Source organism: Heterodontus francisci, chromosome 22 (assembly GCF_036365525.1).
Source record: "Heterodontus francisci isolate sHetFra1 chromosome 22, sHetFra1.hap1, whole genome shotgun sequence".
In the NCBI taxonomy this organism is placed as follows: Eukaryota; Metazoa; Chordata; class Chondrichthyes; order Heterodontiformes; family Heterodontidae; genus Heterodontus; species Heterodontus francisci.
In genome coordinates, this window is record NC_090392.1 from 34,016,406 (window position 1) to 34,037,286 (window position 20,881).

The following is a 20,881-nucleotide window of genomic DNA, read 5'->3' on the forward strand; positions in this document are numbered from 1 at the left end:
CCCTCAGTATCTTCTCCAGCAGCTTCCCTACCACTGACGTCAGACTCACCGGTCTATAATTACCTGGATTATCCCTGCTACCCTTCTTAAACAAGGGGACAACATTAGCAATTCTCCAGTCCTCCGGGACCTCACCCGTGTTTAAGGATGCTGCAAAGATATCTGTTAAGGCCCCAGCTATTTCCTCTCTTGCTTCCCTCAGTAACTTGGGATAGATCCCATCCGGACCAGTTTGCTGAACCTTGATTAAATGTCTCTTTCTTATGACTGTCTAAGTTATGTGTTTGTGCATGATTTGGAGACTCAGGGCGGTGGGGGTTGCGGGGTGGTAGGGGAGGTGGGGATTTGCAGCAGTGGACCATGGTGTGCGAGCTGACAAGATGGATCATCACAAAGCACTGTGCTCTAATGGGTGAGTGGTTATGGGGTTCCAGCAGACGTGACAGCCTGCAGTGAGATTGAAATGTCTGTCGTTGCCAGACTAGATGACTGATGTTCTGCCCTTCAGGAGCTTCCTGAACCTCCCTGGCACCCAAAACTTGAGACCCCTCCAAGTGGTTCCCCAGCCTGGACATGTAGCTGTGCCTCCTCTTCGTCAACCCCCTCGCCCTCCTCATCTGAGGATGCCTTGTGCTCTACCAAGTCTTCAGCCAGGGCCACCCCTTCTACAACACCAGGTTATGCACGGGACACCAGACAACCACTATCCGAGATGCCCTTGGTGGTGGATACGGAAGGGCACCACCCGAGTGGTCCAGGCACCTAAATCTCATCTTAAACAGACCGATGGTCTGCTCATTGGTGACTCTGGTCTTCACGTGGCCTCTGCCTCAGTCCGAGGGTTCTACACTGCTGTCATCAGCCATCCCTTCAGGTAACCCCTGTCATCAAGTATCCTAAGCTAATAGAATGTTATTGTTTATTGTGAGGGGAATTGAATACAAAAGTAGGGAGGTTACACATCGGCTATACAGGGCATTGTTGAGACCACATCCGGAGTACTGTGTACAGTACTGGTCTCCTTATTTAAGGAAGGATGTAAATGCGTTGGAGGCAGTACAGAGAAGGTTTGCTAGAATTTAGAAGAGTAAGAGACGACTTGATTGAAACATATAAGATCCTGAGGTGTCTTGACAGGGTGGATGTGGAAAGGATGTTTCTCCTTGTGGGAGAATCTAGAACTAGGGGTCACCCATTTAAGACAGAGATAAGGAGAAATTTCTTCTCTGAGGGACGAGCGTCTTTGGAATTCTCTTCCTCAAAAGGCAGTAGAAGCAGAGTCTTTGAATATTTTGAAGGCAGAGGTAGATAGATTCTTGATAATCAAGAGGGTGAAAGGTTATCGCGTGTAGGTGGAAATGTGGAGTAATCAGTTCAGCCATGACCTTATTGAATGGCGGAGCAGGCTTGAGGGACCAAGTGGCCTACTCCTGCTCCTAATTCGTGGGATTGAAAAGCAGTGGCACCTGAGAGTGCTGGCGAATGTAAGCATTGTGACAAGCACACAGCTGCAATATACTTTTGCGATGGTCACAGACGAGTTGGACATTGAGAGTGATATCCATTCCGGTTTATGAAGGCTGGCCGGCAGGAGCCCTGAAGGTCACCTGTGTGCAGTCAATGACTCCTTGGACCATGGGGTATCCAGTCAAGGCCCTGAAGCCTGTGGCTCTCTTGGCCTGACTGTCTGCATCAGTTGTAAACTTGATGTATTGGTTGGCCCTCCTGAAGTGGGCATCAGTTACACCTTGATGCAGTGATGTGCAGCAATTGGAAGATGCCACACATGTCTCCAGTGTTAACCTGGAACGAGCTCGAGGTGTAGAAGTTCAGGGCAACTGTGATCTTTAGAGCCACTGGCATTGAATGGCCAGCAACGCAATTGGAGCTGACCTCTGCTGCCATCATTTCACATAGAGCTGACACAATATCTCGGGAAAGGCACAGTCTTCAATGACACTGGAGCTCTGACATCTGGAGGAAGGATTACCACTGCCAATACACCCTGCCTACTGGGTAGCCTCGTCTCCTCGCAGGTATTAGTGCCCGGTCCACTCTGTGGCCTTCTGCCTCTCCCCCATCACCAGGCTGCACCTGCAGGTGACCAGCAGGTCACTGTTGTCCTTGGCTGCCTGCCGGCCCCTCCCTCCTCCTCCGGATCTCTTCCTTGCTGGAGGAGCCACCTTCAGAATGGAAAATGCTCATGGCAACAGTGCACCAAATACCTAATGTGGAGAGCTTTGCAGTGATTGCTGAGAGGAACCTCCTCAGATATGGCCCTGCCCGGAGGAACAGTTGCTGAAGTGGGCCTGAGTAAGACAGCAGTTTCAGCCCTGCACTTTATCTCCCCTTTACCTGAAAGCCTCAAACTCACAGGACCCACTAACCTCCGTTCCCTTCATCAACAGAACCATTGCTGCTTATTTAAACCTGCTGAGGCCTTGCCCCCCCTGTGTGGCCCGTGCACATCCTGTTAAATGGCAAGAGCCATGTAAAATTGAATTTCTTTGCTTTAATTACCTTAGTTGGACCTTAATTGCTTTTAATCGGATGGTTAGTGGAACTCCCAATTCACCTGCCATCTGACGTGCGAAAAATGGCGTTCCGGCGTCATGATGTTGCCTGATCCGATGCCATGACCCCCCATTTTACGTTCTTCCCCCGCCCCCAGCCTCTAAGAGCGGCCGCTTTCTGAAGGTAAGATTATAGCCATGAATCTCTATCCCAGGCTGATTGCGATGGCTTTTATAAACTCATTTTACAGATGTGTAGAACGGGAGGATTTGCAGACAGGAAACTCAAACCGAACCTCCCATCAAGTTGTGACAGAGCGACTCGATTCATTGGCATCTGAACATCATCGGCCTTTGAACGTTGAGGAAAAAAGTTTGTTTTTTCTGTCTTTGGGAAAAGATTTCACGTATCAACGTAACTGGTCAAGCACTGAGATAAATAATGCCCTGGTTAGACCACACCTGGAATACAGTTTGTTTCTGGGCATACACCTTAAGAAGGATACACTGGCGTTAGAGGGAGTGCCGTGCAGATTTACCTGAATGATGTCTGGACTCCAAGGGTTAAATTACGACGGGAGATTACACAAATGAGTCAGAGTCGTTACAGAACAGAAGGAGGACATTCAGCTTTTTGGTTCCATGCCAGCTCTCTGTAGAGCAATCCAGTCAGTCCCATTCCCCTGCTCTATCCCCACAGTCCTACAAGTTTATTTCCCTCAAGTGCCCATCTAATTTCCTTTTGAAATCATTGATCATCTCCACTTCCACCATCCTCGTAGGCAGCGAGTTCCAGGTCATTAATACTCGCTGCATAAAAAAAGTTCTTCCTCACATCCCTCCTGTATCCCCCTTCTATCTCTTGCCCAAAAATTAATCTGTGTCCCCTGGTACTTGTATGATCAGCTAATGAGAACAGCTTTTCTTTGCTTATCTTCTGTAAGCCTGTCATAATCTTGTAAATCTCTATCAGATCTCCCCTCAATCTCCTTTGCTCCAAGGAGAATAACCCCAGCTTTTCCAGCCTAATCTTGTAGCTATATTCCCTTATCCCTGGAACCATTCAGGTAAATCTCCTCTGCACCCGCCTACAGACACTCACACCCTTCCTGAAGTGTGGTGACCAGAACAGGTTGCAACACTCCAATTGGGGCTTCAGAGCTTTATAAATATTCGTCAAAATATCTCTGCTTTTGCAATCAATATCTCTATCTATGAAGGCAGGATCCCAAATGATTTTCCAACTACTCTCTCAGTATTTCCTGCCACCTTCAAAGATCGATGCACATGAATTCCTAGGTCTTTCTGTCCCTGCACACTCCTTACAACTGTGTCGTTAATTATAAGAGCATAAGAACTAGGAGCAGGAGTAGGCAATTCAGCCCCTCGAGCCTGCTCCGCCATTCAATACGATCATGACTGATCTCATCTCGGCCTCCACTCCACTTTCCTGTTCATTCTCCATAACCCTTCAACCCATTACTAATTAGAAATCTGTCTATCTCATCCTTAAATTTACTCAATGTTCTGGCATCCACTGCACTCTGGGCTAGTAAATTATTCCACAGACTCATGACCCTTTGAGAGAAGTAATTTCTCCTCATCTCTGTTTTAAATCTGCTGCCCCTTATCCTAAAACTATGACCTCTCGTTCTAGATTGTCCCACCAGAGGAAACATCCTCTCTACGTCTACTTTGTCAATCCCCTTGATCATATATACCATATCTCCTCTCATTCTTCTAAACTCTAGAGAGTAAAGGCCTAACCTGCTCAATCTCTCTTCATAAGACAAACCCCTCATCTCTGGCATCAATCTAGTGAACCTCCTCTGAACTGCCTCCAATGCAACTACATCCACCCCCCCCCCCCCCCCCACTCAAGTAAGGGGACCAAAACTGTATGCAATACTCCAGGTGCGGTCTCACTAATGCCTTGTACAGTTGCAGTAACACCTCCCTACTTTTATACTCTATTCCTTTAGCAATAAATACCAAAATTCCATTTGCCTTCCTTATTACCTGCTGCACCTGCAAACTAGTTTTCTGCGATTCATGCATGAGGGCACCCGAATCCCTCTGCACCGAAGCATTCTGAAGTTTCTCTCCATTTAGATTATAATTTGCCTTTCTATTCTTCCGACCAAGATGGATAACCTCACACTTATCCACGTTAAACTCCATCTGCCCAATTTTGGCCCATTCACCTAACCTATCCATATCCATTTGTAAATTTCTTATTTCTTTATTGCCTCTCTTTATTTCTTCTGCCAGAATGCATCAACTCACTGAGGGTTGTATTCTCTGGAGTTTAAAAGATTAAGGGGTGCTTTGATCAAAGTTTTCAAGATATTAATTGGAACTGAGGGTAGATAGAGAAACTATTTCTGCTGGTTGGGGAATCCAGTACTCGCGGGCACAGTCTAAAACTTAGAGCGAGACCTTTCATTAGTTCACCGCAGGCCCTGTAAAGCCAAGCATTTATCCACATCTGGGCCCTGTAAACACGAGCATTAACCCATTCCTGGGCCCTGTAAACCCAAGCATTAATTCACCCCTGGGCTCTGTAAACCTGAGCATTAACCCATTACTGGGCCCTGTAAATCCGAGCATTAATTTACCCGTGGGCCCTGTAAACCTGAGCATTAATCCACCCCTGGCCTCTGTAGAACCCGAGCAGTGGTGGAGACAGAACCCCTCAACCCTCAAAAGTACCTGGACCTGCACCTGAAGTGCTGTAACCTGCAAGGCTATGGACCAGGTGCTGGAAGGTGGGATTATATTGGGCGGCTAGTTTTTTTTTAAGCTGCCGCAGACATGATGGGCCGAATGGCCTCCTTCCGTGTCATAATTTTTCTATGGTTTTATGACAAAAAAAACTGGCCTCCTTATCCCCCTCCCAAAATGAAGCAGCTCACATTTCACTATGTTGAATTTCATTTCCTTTTCATCTGCCAGTCTGCCAGCCTGTTTATATCTTCCTGGATTTCAGTGCAGTCCTCCACATTATTATTTCTACCATCCAAATTGATGTCATCTGCAAATTGCGAAAACATTCTCTAATTCCTGAGTCCGAATGTGGGTAAAGAGCAGAAGTTCTGTTGTACTTTGCACCATCATTGATGGCCTGAGATTCTGTATAATTATTTGAGTAATTTTGTTGATTGCTTCTCCGGCCCCAGTCTTGATAGGATGACGCGGAAATAATTATCCATCCAACAATTGGAGTTTTCAATGGAAGGTTAATTACCCAGGACTCCTTGAGGGTCATAAAGTCCCCTGTTAATGACTACAAGAGTCCAGTGCACCGGTATGGGAGCGGAATGTCCTCTAAGCATGCGCAATGCAGGTGGTGGAGATGGACTGAGTCGAAATAGGCGGCTCGGGAGGCACGAGGAAATGGTGGACGCAGGGGAAGATTGGAGCCGTGGGTGGGCTGGGAAGCTTCATAAACACCTGGGGTCAGCCTGAGGCCCCAAATGGGAGCCCACCGGCCCCATGTTTACCCCGCAGGGACAGGCCCAGAGGAGCGAGGTAACTGGCTGCTATCTGGGAAGGTGGAGATCATTGAAGAATTGGCTCCTCACCTGAAACTTGAGAAAGAAAAGGATGTTCCAGCTCGTGTTCAAGTAAAACTAGCCAAAACTGAGCCAGAAAGAGAGAAGATGCGATAAGAAAAAGACAAAGACAATTCGAAATAGGGAAGGTGAAATTGGAAAGGGAAGAAAGAGAACATGAAATGCAAAAATTTGATTTAGACCTGGAATTGAAAAAGGAAAGGCTCAAAGATGGTGAATGTGAATTGAAGATGAAAGATGAAGATAACTCGGAGCAAAGTCCTCGTAGTTTTGATTTGACAAAAAATATACGTTTGGACCCAAATTTAGTGAAGAGGAAGTAGAAATGTACTTTGTGTCCTTCTAGAAAATTGCCATTGATCAGAGTTGACCTAGTTGATCATCTTGGCCAATGCTCCTACATAGTGTTTTTATAGGGAAAGCTGTGGAGGTGTATTCATTCCTTTCAAATGATCATTGACGAAACTATGATAAAGACTGCTGTTCTCAATGCCTATGAGTTGATACCAGAGACCTATAGACAGAAATTTTAAAAAACAGGGTCTGACATATGTGGAATTTGCTAGGGAGAAGGAAATGGTGTTTCATGGTCTAGATCGATGAAGGTTGCACAAGATTTTGAGAGTCTTAGGAAGTAGTTTTAATGGAAGAATTCAAAAATAGTGTCCCTTTGGGATTAAGGTCCTACCTGGAGGAACATAAAGTTGGTAAAAGAAGGGATGCTGCAGTAATGGTAGATGATTATGACTTGATTCACAAAAGCAGTAGTCACCGGCCTCAGTTTGGAAACTTTCAGAGAAATTGGAAATATAGGAAGTTTGAGAAAGATGGCAAAGGTAAAGACACAGACACTGTTCAGGTTAATAAAAGAGAAAGTCCAGAGGACAAGTTTGGTTTGAGGGGACCAACATGCTATTTTTGTCAGAAAGGGGCATATGAAGGCTGAGTGTTGGAAATGAAAAACAAGCTCATTACATTTGTATAGTCAAATGGTGTCCCCCAGGAAATACTGTCCTAGTGGGTAACAATCGCAGCAAGCATGTAGTTTTTCCCCCATTCACTGATAGAGTGAATCAGGTTGCAGAAGTTTTCAGTTTGATGAAGTATCCCTTGTCCAGTAAGGCAGGCAAATCGGTTGTTATCTCCAGAGATACAGGGGTGGCACATTCACTGTAGTTAGCAGGTGACCTGAATTTCCCCCTAGTAGCTTGCTGAATGCAAAGCTGTTAATTCAGGTATTGATGGAAATTATTTACCCGTTCCCTTATATAGGGTTGATTTTAAAATATGGCTTAGTCACTGGACCTGTTACTGTCCGTGTCATCCCTAGTTTGCCCATTGAAGGGTCGGATTTTATGCTAGGATGTGAATTGGCTGGGGATAAGGTATTGGTGTCTCCAGTGGTGTTGGAGAAGCCAGCTGAGGCTGCTGAAACTGAGGTTTTGCAGGAAGAATTTCCTGGAATATTTCCGGATTGTGTTGTGACTGAGTCCCAAGCTTACAAGAGGAGATGGATTCAGTTGTTGTGGAGGAATATTCAGATGTTTGGTTGGCTGAAACCTTTTTCAAGTATTTGGATGGGGATGTTGATGTTAAAGGCTCCAATGGGGAATTGTTTAGCAGATCTTCCTTGGTTGAGGCACAACAGGAAGACCCTGATCTGAGGATCTTGTCTCAGATGGTTTGTTCTGAGGCAGAAGCTGAAAAGGTCCCTGAGCGTTGTTACGTTAAGAATGACATTTTAATGAGGAAGTGGAGACCTTCCCAGAGGCCCACTGATGAGGATTGTGCTGTAGTTCATCAAATTGTGTTCCCTCCGTTCTACCACAGTGAAATTTTGAGAATTGCCCATGAGATTCCAGTTGCAAGTCATTTGGGTATTCGGAAGACTCAGGCTATGGTAATGATGCATTTTTACTGGTTGAAGATGCATAAGGATGTGACTGACTTCTGTAAGAGATGTCAGATAGTTGGGAAGCCGCAGCCTTCAATTAAGCCAGCCCCATTAATACTGATATCTGCATTTGATGAACCATTTAGCAGGTTCTTGTGGATTGTGTTGGACCCTTGCCTAACACTAAGTCGGATCATAGGTATCTCTTGACCATCATGGATTTGTCCACTTGATCTTCAGAGGTGGCACCATTGAAGAAGGTCACAGTGAGAGTTGTGATTGAGGAGTTGGTTCAGCTTTTCACTAGATGTGGGTTTCCAAAAGAAATTCAGTCTGACCAAGGGTCAATTGTAGGTGTATTTCAGGAGGTCATGTGTAATTTGGGAGTGAAGCAGCTCAGATCATCTGCTTATCAGCCGCAGTCACAACATGCTTTGAAGAGGAATCACCAAACCCTAGAGAGTATGATTAGGGTTTATTGTTTTGAGTATCCCCAGGATTTGAATAAAGGGATATCATTTTTGTTATTCACAACCAGGGGCACGTCAAATGAGCTTACTGGTTTCAGTCCCTTTGAATTGTTCTGTGGGCATGAGGTTAGGGGCCCCCTTACACTCATTAAGAGGAGATTTTTGGCACCAGAGGAAGAAACAACCTTCCTAGATTATGTTTCAAAGGTCCGAGAAAGGCTCTCATGATCTTGAGGTGGCCAGAGAACATCTCAAGGCTTCTCAGCAGGTGATGAAAGCCCAAGCAGACAGAACAGCTGAGGCACATAGTTTTCATCCTGGGAATAAGCTGGTAGTCTTGTTACTTCTGCCTAGTGAACCATTGCAAGTTAGGTTTAGTGGGCCCTACTGTATCAAAAGAAAACTCAGCGATGTGAACTGTGATCATGAGTGTATTCAGCCAGAAGATGTAGCACAGCTGTTAGAGAATGTCGTTGGTGATACTGGTTCACGTGATGAACCAGATAATGAATTTGAGACTGAGAGTTCTCAGATTGAACCTCCTGCGGTGAAGCTGGCAAACACAAAGGTGTTGGGGGATCTGGATGTGGTGCTAACTGAGCCACAGAGGAAAGACATAGCTGACCTATTGAGGGAATATGAGCCTGTTTGTTTGTTTTTTGGTTTATGGGGATGTGGGCGTCGCTGGCCAGGCCAGCATTTATTGCCCAGCCCGAATTGCCCATGAAAAAGTGGTGGTGGTGAGATGCCTTCTTGAACCGCTGCAGTCCATGATGGGTAGGTACACCTATAGTACTATTCAGAAGGGAGTTCCAGGATTTTGATCCAGCGACATTGAAGGAACAGAGATATAGTTCCAAGTCAGGATGGTGTGTGAATTGGAGGGGAACTTTCAGGTGGTGGTGTTCTGCGTAGATAAGCTAGGTCGTACTTCTCAGGCCATTCATGAGGTTGGTGTATGGGAAGCAAAACAAATTAAACAAAACCCCTCCGGACTCAATCCCAGCAAATTAGCCAAAGTCAGGGAAGAGGTTCAATAAATGTGAATGATATAATTGAATCCAATCAAAGTAGTTGGAGATTCCCATTGTTCTGCTACCGAAGCCAGACAGTTCCCAAAGATTTTGTATAGCTTACCAAAAGGTTAATGTGGTAACTAAGACAGACTCCTATCCAATCCCAAGGCTGAAGGATTGTATTGATAGGTTGGGCAAATCGGCCTTTGTTAGCAAGAATGATTTTACTTAAGGGATATTAGCAAGTCCCCTTGACCGACCAAGCCAAAGAACTTTCTGCTTTGTGATACCAGATGGTCTGTTCCAATGTAAAGTCAGGCCATTTGGTATGAAAAATGCACTGGCTACATTTCAAATATTAGCCAATCAAGAGATTGCTCAGCTGAATAATTGTGTTGTGTACAGCGACATTAGGAGTGATCATGCCAGGCATTTGAGATCTCCATTTGACAAGTTGGCCAAAGTTAACCTTGTCATAATCCTGACAAAGAATGAGTTTACCAAGGTCAAAGTCACTTAATTAGGACATATTGTGGGTCAAGGCCAAGTGGTACCACGAGATGCCAAGGTTCAGGTGTTAATTGACTTGTCTGTACCAAGCCAAAAGAAGTAGTGTTACAATTTCTGAGTATGTATGGATTCTACAGGAAATTTGTCCCTAATTTCAGCACAGTAGTCACCCCATTGACAAATTTATTCAAAGAAAAACGTGAAGTTTGTATGGTCAGTGTCATGCCAAATAGCATTTGAGAAGTTAAAGGCCATTTTTTTTTTAGAATTAGAATTAGAACATTACAGCGCAGTACAGGCCCTTCGGCCCTCGATGTTGCGCCGACCTGTGAAACCATCTGACCTACACTATTCCATTTTTATCCATATGTCTATCCAATGACCACTTAAATGCCCTTAAAGTTGGCGAATCTACTACTGCTGCAGGCAGGGCGTTCCATGCCCCTACTACTCTCTGAGTAAAGAAACTACCTCTCACATCTGTCCTATATCTATCACCCCTCAACTTAAAGCTATGTCCCCTCGTGTTTGCCATCACCATCCGAGGAAAAAGACGCTCTCTATCCACCCTATCTAACCCTCTGGTTATCTTATATGTCTCTATTAAGTCACCTCTCCTCCTCCTTCTCTCCAACGAAAACAACCTCAAGTCCCTCAGCCTTTCCTCGTAAGACCTTCCCTCCATACCAGGCAACATCCTAGTAAATCTCCTCTGCACCCTTTCCATAGCTTCCACATCCTTCCTATAATGCGGTGACCAGAACTGCACGCAATACGCCAGGTGCGGTCTCACCAGAGTTTTGTACAGCTGCAGCATGACCTCGTGGCTCCGAAACTCGATCCCCCTACTAATAAAAGCTAACACACCATATGCCTTCTTAACAGCCCTATTAACCTGGGTAGCAACCTTCAGGGATTTGTGCACCTGGACACCAAGATCTCTCTGTTCATCTACACTACCAAGAATCTTCCCATTAGCCCAGTACTCTGCATTCCTGTTACTCCTTCCAAAGTGAATCACCTCGCACTTTTCCGCATTAAACTCCATTTGCCATCTCTCAGCCCAGCTCTGCAGCCTATCTATGTCCCTCTGTACCCTACAACATCCTTTGGCACTATCCACAACTCCACCGACCTTAGTGTCATCTGCAAATTTACTAACCCACCCTTCTACACCCTTTTCCAGGTCATTTATAAAAATGACAAACAGCAGTGGCCCCAAAACAGATCCTTGCGGTACACCACTAGTAACTAAACTCCAGGATGAACATTTGCCATCAACCACCACCCTCTGTCTTCTTTCAGCTAGCCAATTTCTGATCCAAAGTTTTGATAAAGGAGCCAGTTCTTGCAGCCACAGATTTTTAGAATCACAATGTAATAGCACAGATGGCGACCATTCGGCCTGATGTGTCAGTGCTGGTTCTCTGAAAAAGAGTTTACCTAGTGCCATTCCCCTGCCTTCTCCTCTTTGCCCTGCATGTTCTTCCTTTTCAGATAACAATCCAATTCCCTCTTGAATGCTTCCATTGAACCTGCGTCCACCACACTTTCAGGTAGCGCATTCCAGATCCTAACCATTCGTTGCATGAAAAGTTTTTCCTCGTGTTGCCATTGCTTCTTTTGCCAGTTATCTTAAATCTGTGCCCTCTTGTTCCGAGCCCTCCACCGATGGTAACAGTTCTTCCTTCTCTACTCTGTCCAGACCCCTCATGATTTTAAATACCTCTGTCAAATGTCCTTTCAACTTTCTTGTCAAAGAAAGCAGTCCCAACTAAGCCAATCTATCCACATAACTGAAGTTCCTCATAGCTGGAACCATTCTCGTTTCTGCACTCTCTTCACATCTTTCCTAAATTGTGGCGCCCTGAACTGGACACAATATTCCAGCTGAGACCGAATCAGTGTTCTATACAAGTTTAACATAACTTACTTGCTTTTGTACCAAATGCTCCTATTAATGAAGCCTTGGATACTGCATGCTCTATTATTTGCTCTCTCAACCTGTCCTGTCACCTTCAATGATTTATGCACATATACACCCAGGTTTCTCTGCTCCTGCAACCCCTTTAGAATTGCACCCTTTATTTTATATTGTCTTTCCGCATTCTTCCTACCAAAATGAATCATTTCACACTTTTTTGCATTAAATTTCATCTGTCACTTGTCCCCCCATTCCACCAACCTGTCTATGTCCTTTTGAAGTTCTACACAATCCTCCTTACAGTTCACAATATTTCCAAGTTTTGCATCATCTGCAAATTTTGAAATTATGCTCTGTACATCAAGGTCTAGATCATTAATATATATCCAAAACAGAAAGGGTCCCAACACTGACTCCTGGGGGATTCCACTACAAGCCTCCTTCCAGTCTGAAAAGCATCCATGAAACATCACTCTCTGTTTCCTGTCACTCAGCCAATTTTGTATCCATGTTGTTACAGCCCCTTTTATTCATTTCAGTAAGCCAGTTAAGGTGGCTATTGACATCAGTGTTGTAGGGGTAGGAGTGGTGATGATGATCTGGTATGGAATTGCCCATTAGTTACTTCTTGAGGAAGCTTAATGAGCATTAAAGAAAGTACTCGACCATTGAGTGCTTTAAGTCTTGTACTGGTTCTTCAACAGTTTGAGATATACGTAACAACTAGACAGAGGGAGGTACTAGTTTATACAGACCTCAACCAACTTGTGTTTGTAGAAATGTTCAGAACAAAGAACCTCAGGCTGTTTCGCTGGAGTTTGATGTTACAGCCATTTACACTGAAGATTGTGCAGGTTGCAGGGGAAAGCAATGTAATTGCTGATGCTCTGCCCAGAGTTTAAAACAGGGGTGTAAGAGAGAAGAAAGTCTCTGAGTTGTGATAATTGCATGATGTTTGAATCCTGCTAATCCTAATTGTCATGTTTACTTGGTTTTGTTATTGGTTAAGTCCTTATGATTTTGTGAATACGAAATGTATAATTGCGGAATATAAAAATGTTTCCTGTACAGAATGCAATAAGCTATTTGTTAAAACATTTATAATTTTGAACTGTTGTAAAGAAAACTTTACGATGGTAAAGCTTTCTCTTTCCCAAGGAGAGAAGTGTGATGGAATGTGTAGTCTGCAGGATCCACGGGGAAACATGTGCAAACTGTTATCTGAACAGATGGCTTATCGAATGCTCTGGCAGGTGCACTGACCCTGGTTTCCAAAGATGTTTTTTTTTGGAACAGAATGTCCAAACAGAAATTGAAAACAAATGCTTCAGGTTGCTGTGGTAAATAAAACTGGTTGGAAATGGATAGAAGAGTGAGACGGTGCCATCCAAGCTCAGACAGCTGGAAGTTTTTTTTTACAGGCAGGTTGAAGAAAGTGAAGACTGGATTTAGGAGCAGCTTCTGTTATTTAGAGAAACTGATTAACCAGACACAGCCATACAGTGCAGCGGGTTGTCACTGAAGGGCACGGATAAAGATAACACTGGGAATCCAAGCCTGTCGTGAGAAGGTTCTGGAGAAGTACGTCATTTTTCTTTTGGTGAAGACTGTACTTGTGGAGTTCAGGATTAAAGTGAAACTGCTGTCAGTCAGGATTTGTGGCTGCATCTTGGAAGACAGGATCTCAACCACCTGAGGAATTTCAGAGTTTTAAAGAAATCTGTGACTGTAATTTGCTGAAAGGACTGCCCAGTAAATCCATGAGATCCATCTTTGTTGATTCTGATAGTGAATATGTAATTTGTAATATCTTGACTAAAATATACTGATATACTGGTAATTCATGTTTAAGTTATGTTAATTTTGGTTTAATGAAGTAAAAACTACAAAGTGAAATCTTATCCATCTTTTTTATTGCAGTCATTTGGTTTCTTGATCTCCACGTGGATCATAATGTAATATACTGGTAACAACATTCTGGTTTAGTTGAGAAGATTCCCTTTGCTTCTGTTGGGACTTTGTTGCTGATTTTGGCTTTTCGTTTGAATGGACCACATGTTTGAGGGGAACAAGAGAGGAAAGAATTCTCCATAGAAACTAGAATTGTCTGTCCTGAATTTCTATCCTGTACTTAGTGATGACTTTTGTGACCTTTTTTTTTACAAGGTATTAGAAGGAGAGGATTTACAGATGGGGAAACTCAAACCAAACATCAAATCAAGATCTGACATTCACTTGATCAGCACTTGAACATCATCGGCCTTTGAATGTGGAAGGAGAAATTTTGCCTGTTATGTTTGTGGGAAAAGATTTCAAGCATCAGTGTGATTGAAAAAGCACTGAGACACACACACCCGAGTGAGAGTGTTCCAGTGCACTGACTGTGGAAAGAGCTTTAACCAGTTACACAGCTTGACAAACATCACCCCATTCACGTGTTGTGTGTGTGTGGATGACGTTTCAGCTGATAATTCAAACTGGAGAGACACCAGGACACACTCGCCATAGAGAAACCATGGGACTGTGGGAAGGGATTCAATTGCCCAACCCACCTGGAAATTCACCAATGCAGTCACAATGGGGAGAGGTCATTCAGGTGCTCAGTCTGTGGGAATGCATTCACTCGTTCATCACGCTTGCTGACACACCAGCGCGTTCACGCTGGGGAGAAGCCATTTACTTGCTCTGTGTGTGGGAAGGGATTCACTCAGTCATCCGACCTGCTGACACACCAGCGAGTTCACACTGGGGAGAGGCCATTCATCTGCTCCGTCTGTGGGAAGGGATTCAGTCGGTCATTCTGTCTCCTGAGACACCAAATTGTTCACTCTGATGAGAGATATTTTGTATGTTCTGAATGTGAGAAGAGCTTTAAATGCAAAAATGATCTGCTGACACACCGATTTCACGCTGGGGCGAGGCTGTTCACCTGCTCCGTGTGTGGGAAGGGATTTGTTCAGTTAACCAACCTGCTGACACACCAGCGAGTTCACACTGAGGAGAGGCCGTTCACCTGCTGTATGTGTGGGAAGGGATTCACTCAGTCATCCACCCTGTTGACTCACCAGCGCACTCACACTGGGGAGAGGCCCTTTATCCGCTCCGAGTGTGGGAAGGGCTTCACTCAGTCATCTGACCTGCTGACACACCAGCAAGTTCTCAAGTGACTGCAGGGGTCAGATACTGCTGTTATTGCTGCTATTAATCACATCCAGGGCTGAACCTTGTACATTCTGACAGTTTGGGTTTATTTCAGTTGATAAACTCCAGCCCAGTTACAGGGATTAATATTCTGGATATATGATAAATAAGTCAGCTTTGTATCAATCACAGTGATCGAGTCCTTGATTTCTCTAAAGAAAAGAGGAGGCTGATGTGTTACTGACTTCCATTTTTGGGCCTTTTTTCCTTTGTTAACTGAAGTCTTGTATTTGTATAGTGCCTTTCATGACTTCAGGGTGCCCCACTGTGCTTTACAGTTAATGAAATTCTTTTGATGTGTACTCTGTGCTTTTGGCAGCTGTGACTCAGTGGGTAGCACTCTCACCGCGGAGTCAGAAGGTTGTGGCTTCAAGTTTTCTCCAGGACGTGAGCACAAAAATCAAGGATGACACTCCAGTGCAGTACTGAGGGAGTGCTGCACGGTCAGAGGTCCTTCCTTCAGATGTTAAACTGATGCCCTATCTTCCCCCTCAGATGGATGTAAAATATCCTGTGGCACTATTTCAAAGAAGAGCAGGGGTGTTATCCCCAGTGTCCTGGCCAATATTTATCCCATCATCGACATCAGTAAAACAGATGATCTGGTCATTATGACATTGCTGTTTGTGGGATCTTGCTGTGTGCAAATTGGCTGCTGTGTTTCCTACATTACAACAGTGATAACACTTCAAAAATACTTCATTGACTGTAAAATACTTTGGAACATTCTGAAGTCATGAAAAGTGCTATATAGATGCAAGTCCTTTTAATGTTGGAAATACGGCAGGAATATTGTGCACAGCAAAGTCCCACAAACAGAAAGGTGGCTATGAGCACATAATTTTTAGTGATGTTGGTTGAGGGATAAATATTGGTAGCACCGGGGAGAACATCCCTGCTCTTCAAAATAACTTTATGGGAATGTTTTCATCCGTCTGAGAGGACAGCTGTGGTCTTGGTTGAAGGTGTCATCTGAAAGGCAGGACCTCTGCCAGTGCAGTGCTCCCTCAGTACTGCATTGTAATATCAGCCTAGATTTTATGCTCAAGTCTCTGTGTGTGGATTTGAATCCACAACCTACTGACTCAGATGAGAATATAAGCACTGAGCCATGACAAACACCTCATCATTACTCTAGATTATTTCAGTTCTCAGACCTTCGGCTATTCTCATGGACAAGTCCCCGCTTCCCATACATTCCAGAGAGCCTCTCCTAGTCTTTGTATCCAGGGAAGGTATCGGTAACACACCTGTGTATCTGCCATGGAGGTGTTTGATGCGAATTGTGTAGAGAGAGCTTGATTCTTTATCTAACCCATGATGTATCTGACTGGAGAATGCTTCAAGCAGACACTCAGTGCTCAGAATGCCCCATTCCTTGGCACTTGCATCTATTACCTTGATGAAAACAACATTTAACCTAAAGTTAAACCCATCAGTTTCTCCCCTGGACACATCCAGAGGGACAGTGATTATCTCATTTATTTCTGTACAATCTGCTCGATATTTCATCCCTGGGTCTGATTCCTTTGGTGTTGATTTGAATTTGATGTCCTCCAGTTATTGACTCACCAAATGGTGGAAATAGTCTTTTCTCATTGACCTGATGAAATTTGAAAGCCTCCCTCAGATCTCCAATGACGCTTTGTTCTAATGAAAAGAGCCCCAGTTTCATAGAATCAGAGAAAGTTTAAGGCACAGAAAGAGGCCACTTGGCCCATCGTGTCTGTGCCGGCTGAAAAACGATCCACCTATCCTAATCCCACCTTCCAGCATTTGGTCCGTCGCCCTGCAGATTACGGCACTTGAGGTGCATATCGAGACTCCTTTTGAATGAGTTGAGGGTTTCTGCCTCAACTACCCTTTCAGGCAGCGAGTTACAGACCCCGACCACTCTCTGGGTGAAAAAGTCTTTCCTCATCTCCCCTCTAATTGTTCTACCAATCACTTTAAATCTATGCCCCCTCGTCACTGACCTCTCTGCTGAGGTGAATAGACCCTTCACCTCCACTCTCCAGGCGGCTCAAAATTTTGTACATTTCAATCAGATCTTCCCTCAGCCTTCTCTGTTCCAAGGAGAACAACCCAAGTCTATCCAATCTTTCCTCATAGCTGCATTTTTCCAGTCCTGGCAACATTCTCGTAAATCTCCTCTCTAGTGCAGTTACATCCTTTCTGTAATGAGGTGACCAGAACTGCAAACAGTATTCAAGTTGTGGCCTAACCAGTGATTTATACAGTTCCAGCATAAACTCCCTGCTCTTGTATTCTATACTTCAGCTAATAAAGGATTCCATATGTCATCTTAACCACCTTATCGACCTGTCCTAACTTCAGGGATCTGTGGACATTCACTCCAAGGTCCCTCACTTCCTCTACACTTCTCAGTATTTTCCCATTAGTTGTGCATTCCTTTACCTTGTTTTACCTCCCCAAATGCATCATTTCACACTCAAATCTCTCCTGATAATTAAAGCCTCTCTTCCCTGTCATCATCTCAGTGAATCTCTTCTGCACCCTCTCCATGGCCTTGATATCCTCACTGGTGTAAGATCCCCAAAACTTGACCCAATATTCTAACTGCAGCCTAACCAATGATTTGTACAGGTTTACACGACCTCTGTTCTTTTGTACTTCATACCCCTAATTATAAAACCCGGGATCCCATGTGCTTTTTAACCACTTTATCAACTTGTTCTCCCTTTTTGACATAACATGGCTAAAATACATTGGCATCAAATGTCTGATACAAAATATAATGGGATGGAAAAGTTTAGTCTGAGTTCAAAACTCAAACCAGTGCTTCACTGCAGACAGGTTGCCATAGCAACACTGATAAGACATTCCATTCCACAGAATCGATTAATTAAACCTCTAATCAGATCAGGGGAAAGGACAGTGTTTCTCTGTTATTAACCACAACATAAACTGAAACCAGAGTGAGGAATAAATTAGATTATAATGTGTGGCGTTTATAGCTATAATTGTGAAACTGTAAGAAATAACAGAATTAACAGTAGGCAAGTTTAGGGATAATGAGAAAATTACTGAAGAAAGGTAACTGCTGGGAACCAGGGAATGTGTCCTTGTAAATCACAGGTTAGAGATGTTCCAGCTGTCTTTTCCTCACTTCCTGCCAAAACCCAGCAGAGAAAATAGAGTCAGGTGCCAGAACTGGATCACTACAGGGTATAAAAGTGAGGAGATAGTGATGTAAGGGGTCAGTCGGGACTGGAAACACCGAGATCAAGCTCGGGGCACTGTTTCCATCTCTCCAGTGTGAAGAACATCCATTAACCACGACTCTCTGTTTTCTGCCCTTTACCCAACTTCCTATCCACGCTGCCCCACTCCCTTTAATACCATGAGATTTAATTTTATCAACAAGCCTCCTGTCCAGCACTTTATCAAACACCTTTTGACAATCCATCTACACAACATCCACTGCATTTCCTTTCTCACTACACTGTGTTATTCCCTCAAATAATCCCTGCTGTCTGTCCTGAATTAATCCATTTCACTAACAAATGTTGAAATGTTTGCTCCACACCCAAAGGGTTTCAGCTGTTTAAAACCACAACAGAAAGGGCCAGTTTGTTGCTGGAGTTTGAGACAAATCAGCTTTCAAAATGATAGAGTTTCAGCCAACGAGGGAGATCCAATCTCAGCCCCGCCCACTCAGTGCCACAGGCCTCGCCCCACATTCTCTCCGATTGGTTGGAGGACCAACCGCCAGCTTGGCCCTCCAGCCGCACACCCTTTTTCCTATTGGTTGAAGCTCCCGTCAATCACCCGGGTAGTCGGCATGTCTGTAAATGAAGGGGAAATAACTCAGTATTTTTGGGAGGTTGGTTTGTGAGAACAAATATCTCCCTGATTTTACTGAGACTCTTTTCCGTGTCCCAACTCCTGTAAATACTGGGTGTAAAGGGAGTGGACTCTCAGGAGGCTCCACACTGCTGGCTGGTCATGTGTAAGTGATCTCCTATCAGATTAATGTGCTAACAGAAGGAAAACTGGTCACAGCAAGCACAGTTTATTTGCCCTTTCTGATGAAGGGTCACTGATCTGAAACATTACTGGAAGCTGTGATGGGCCCGGCGTGCCCCAACCCCAAAGCACCACACCGAATGACATGGCCAGCGCATCCCAGCTCCGGGACACCTAGAGCAAAGACACGTCTGGCGCACCTCAGCTCCTGGAAGCCAGGAGCAGTGTTGTTTTCGAGAAGGAACAGAGGGAAGCAGCAGAGGACAACCCAATCCTTGCTGCCTACAAGACCACCCCCCCCCTGATGTCACCCCTGTGGAACAAACCCTGCATGAAAAATCAGGAGGGGTTTCTGAGCCCAACTAATATGAAACAGCTTGTGCACACTATGGGTATGCAGGAACATCCCGAAGGACTGGGACTAGCAAGGACAAATGGTATGGGAAGCAACAACCAACTTTTTAAAAAATGGGTGTAAGGATTGCTTCCATTAATGTGCGTAGCATTAAATCCACTATGCGATGTGTTTTAACCTTGGATTACCTCGCCAAGGTCAAAGCCGACCTACTGTTTCTGCAGGAGTGTGGAATACCACACCTCAGCACCTACAAGCAGTGATCGCGAGGGTGGTCCCACGGGCCATCGATCTGGTCAGGGGGTAATGATTTCCGTTCCTCCAGCCTGGGTATTCTGCTGCGGGGAGGTAACTTCACCAACTCCGAAATTAAGGAGGTGGTGGGCGGTCGCCTCCTCGTAGCAGACGTGATGTACAACAACGCTCCGCTCCGGTTGATCAACGTGTACGCCCCGGTACAACGCAGCGAGCGGCTGACCGTCTTCCAGCAGCTCCCACTGCTGCTGGCGACGTCCCGGCCGGTCATCCTAGGCGGTGACTTCAACTGCATCATCGATGCGACTGGACAATCCGGCAGTGATGACAGCAAACTGGACGCTACGTCCAGATTCCTAATAGAAACAGTTAAAGATGCCAAACTGCACGACGTCTTCAGCAAACCTGCAGACGGAGCGCAGCGCAGATACACATGGTCAAGATCGGACGGGTCTGCCCGTTCCAGGATTGACTTCCTGTTTGTGTCCCGTGCTGTCACGGTCGGATCCACCGATGTCAAGCCGGTGTTCTTCTCCGACCACTGCCTCTTACTGGCCGACTGTCACTTACAGGATGACCAGCGGGTTGGCAGAGGGACGTGGAAGCTCAATGCTCAATGCTAGCCCCAGAGAACGTTGAGGAACTCAAAAGGGATTACAAAGGTTGGAGGACAGTGAAACCCCTCTTTGAGTCTCCAGTTCACTGGTGGGAAGCGATTAAGGAGAACATCAAGAGGTTCTTTATCCACAAAGGTGTTCAGAGGGCGAGAGAGAGACAGAGGGAAATGTCCCGACTCCAGAAAAGTATGCAAACTCTGCTCCGGCTGCAGTCGATGGGGGTCGAGGTCAAGGTGGACCTCCAAGAGGTGAAGAGACAGCAGGCCTCGCTCTTTGCCACGGAGGCATCCAAGATCATCTTCCGGCCAGAGTCCACTCCATCGAGCAGGATGAGACGTGCTCGCGTTACTTCTTCCAAAAGGTAGAGAGAGAGAGCTCTGTTATCAGCAGCCTGAAGGAAGAGGATGGCTCGGTAACGTCTTCGCAGTCTGACATACTAAGGATCAGCAAATCCTTTTATGCTGGGCTGTATGACGTGAAGCCCACAGACAGCAGAGCCTCCCAGTCCTTCCTCTCATCTATCACAGAGGTCTTAGATGACAGCAGGAGGGAGAGACTGGA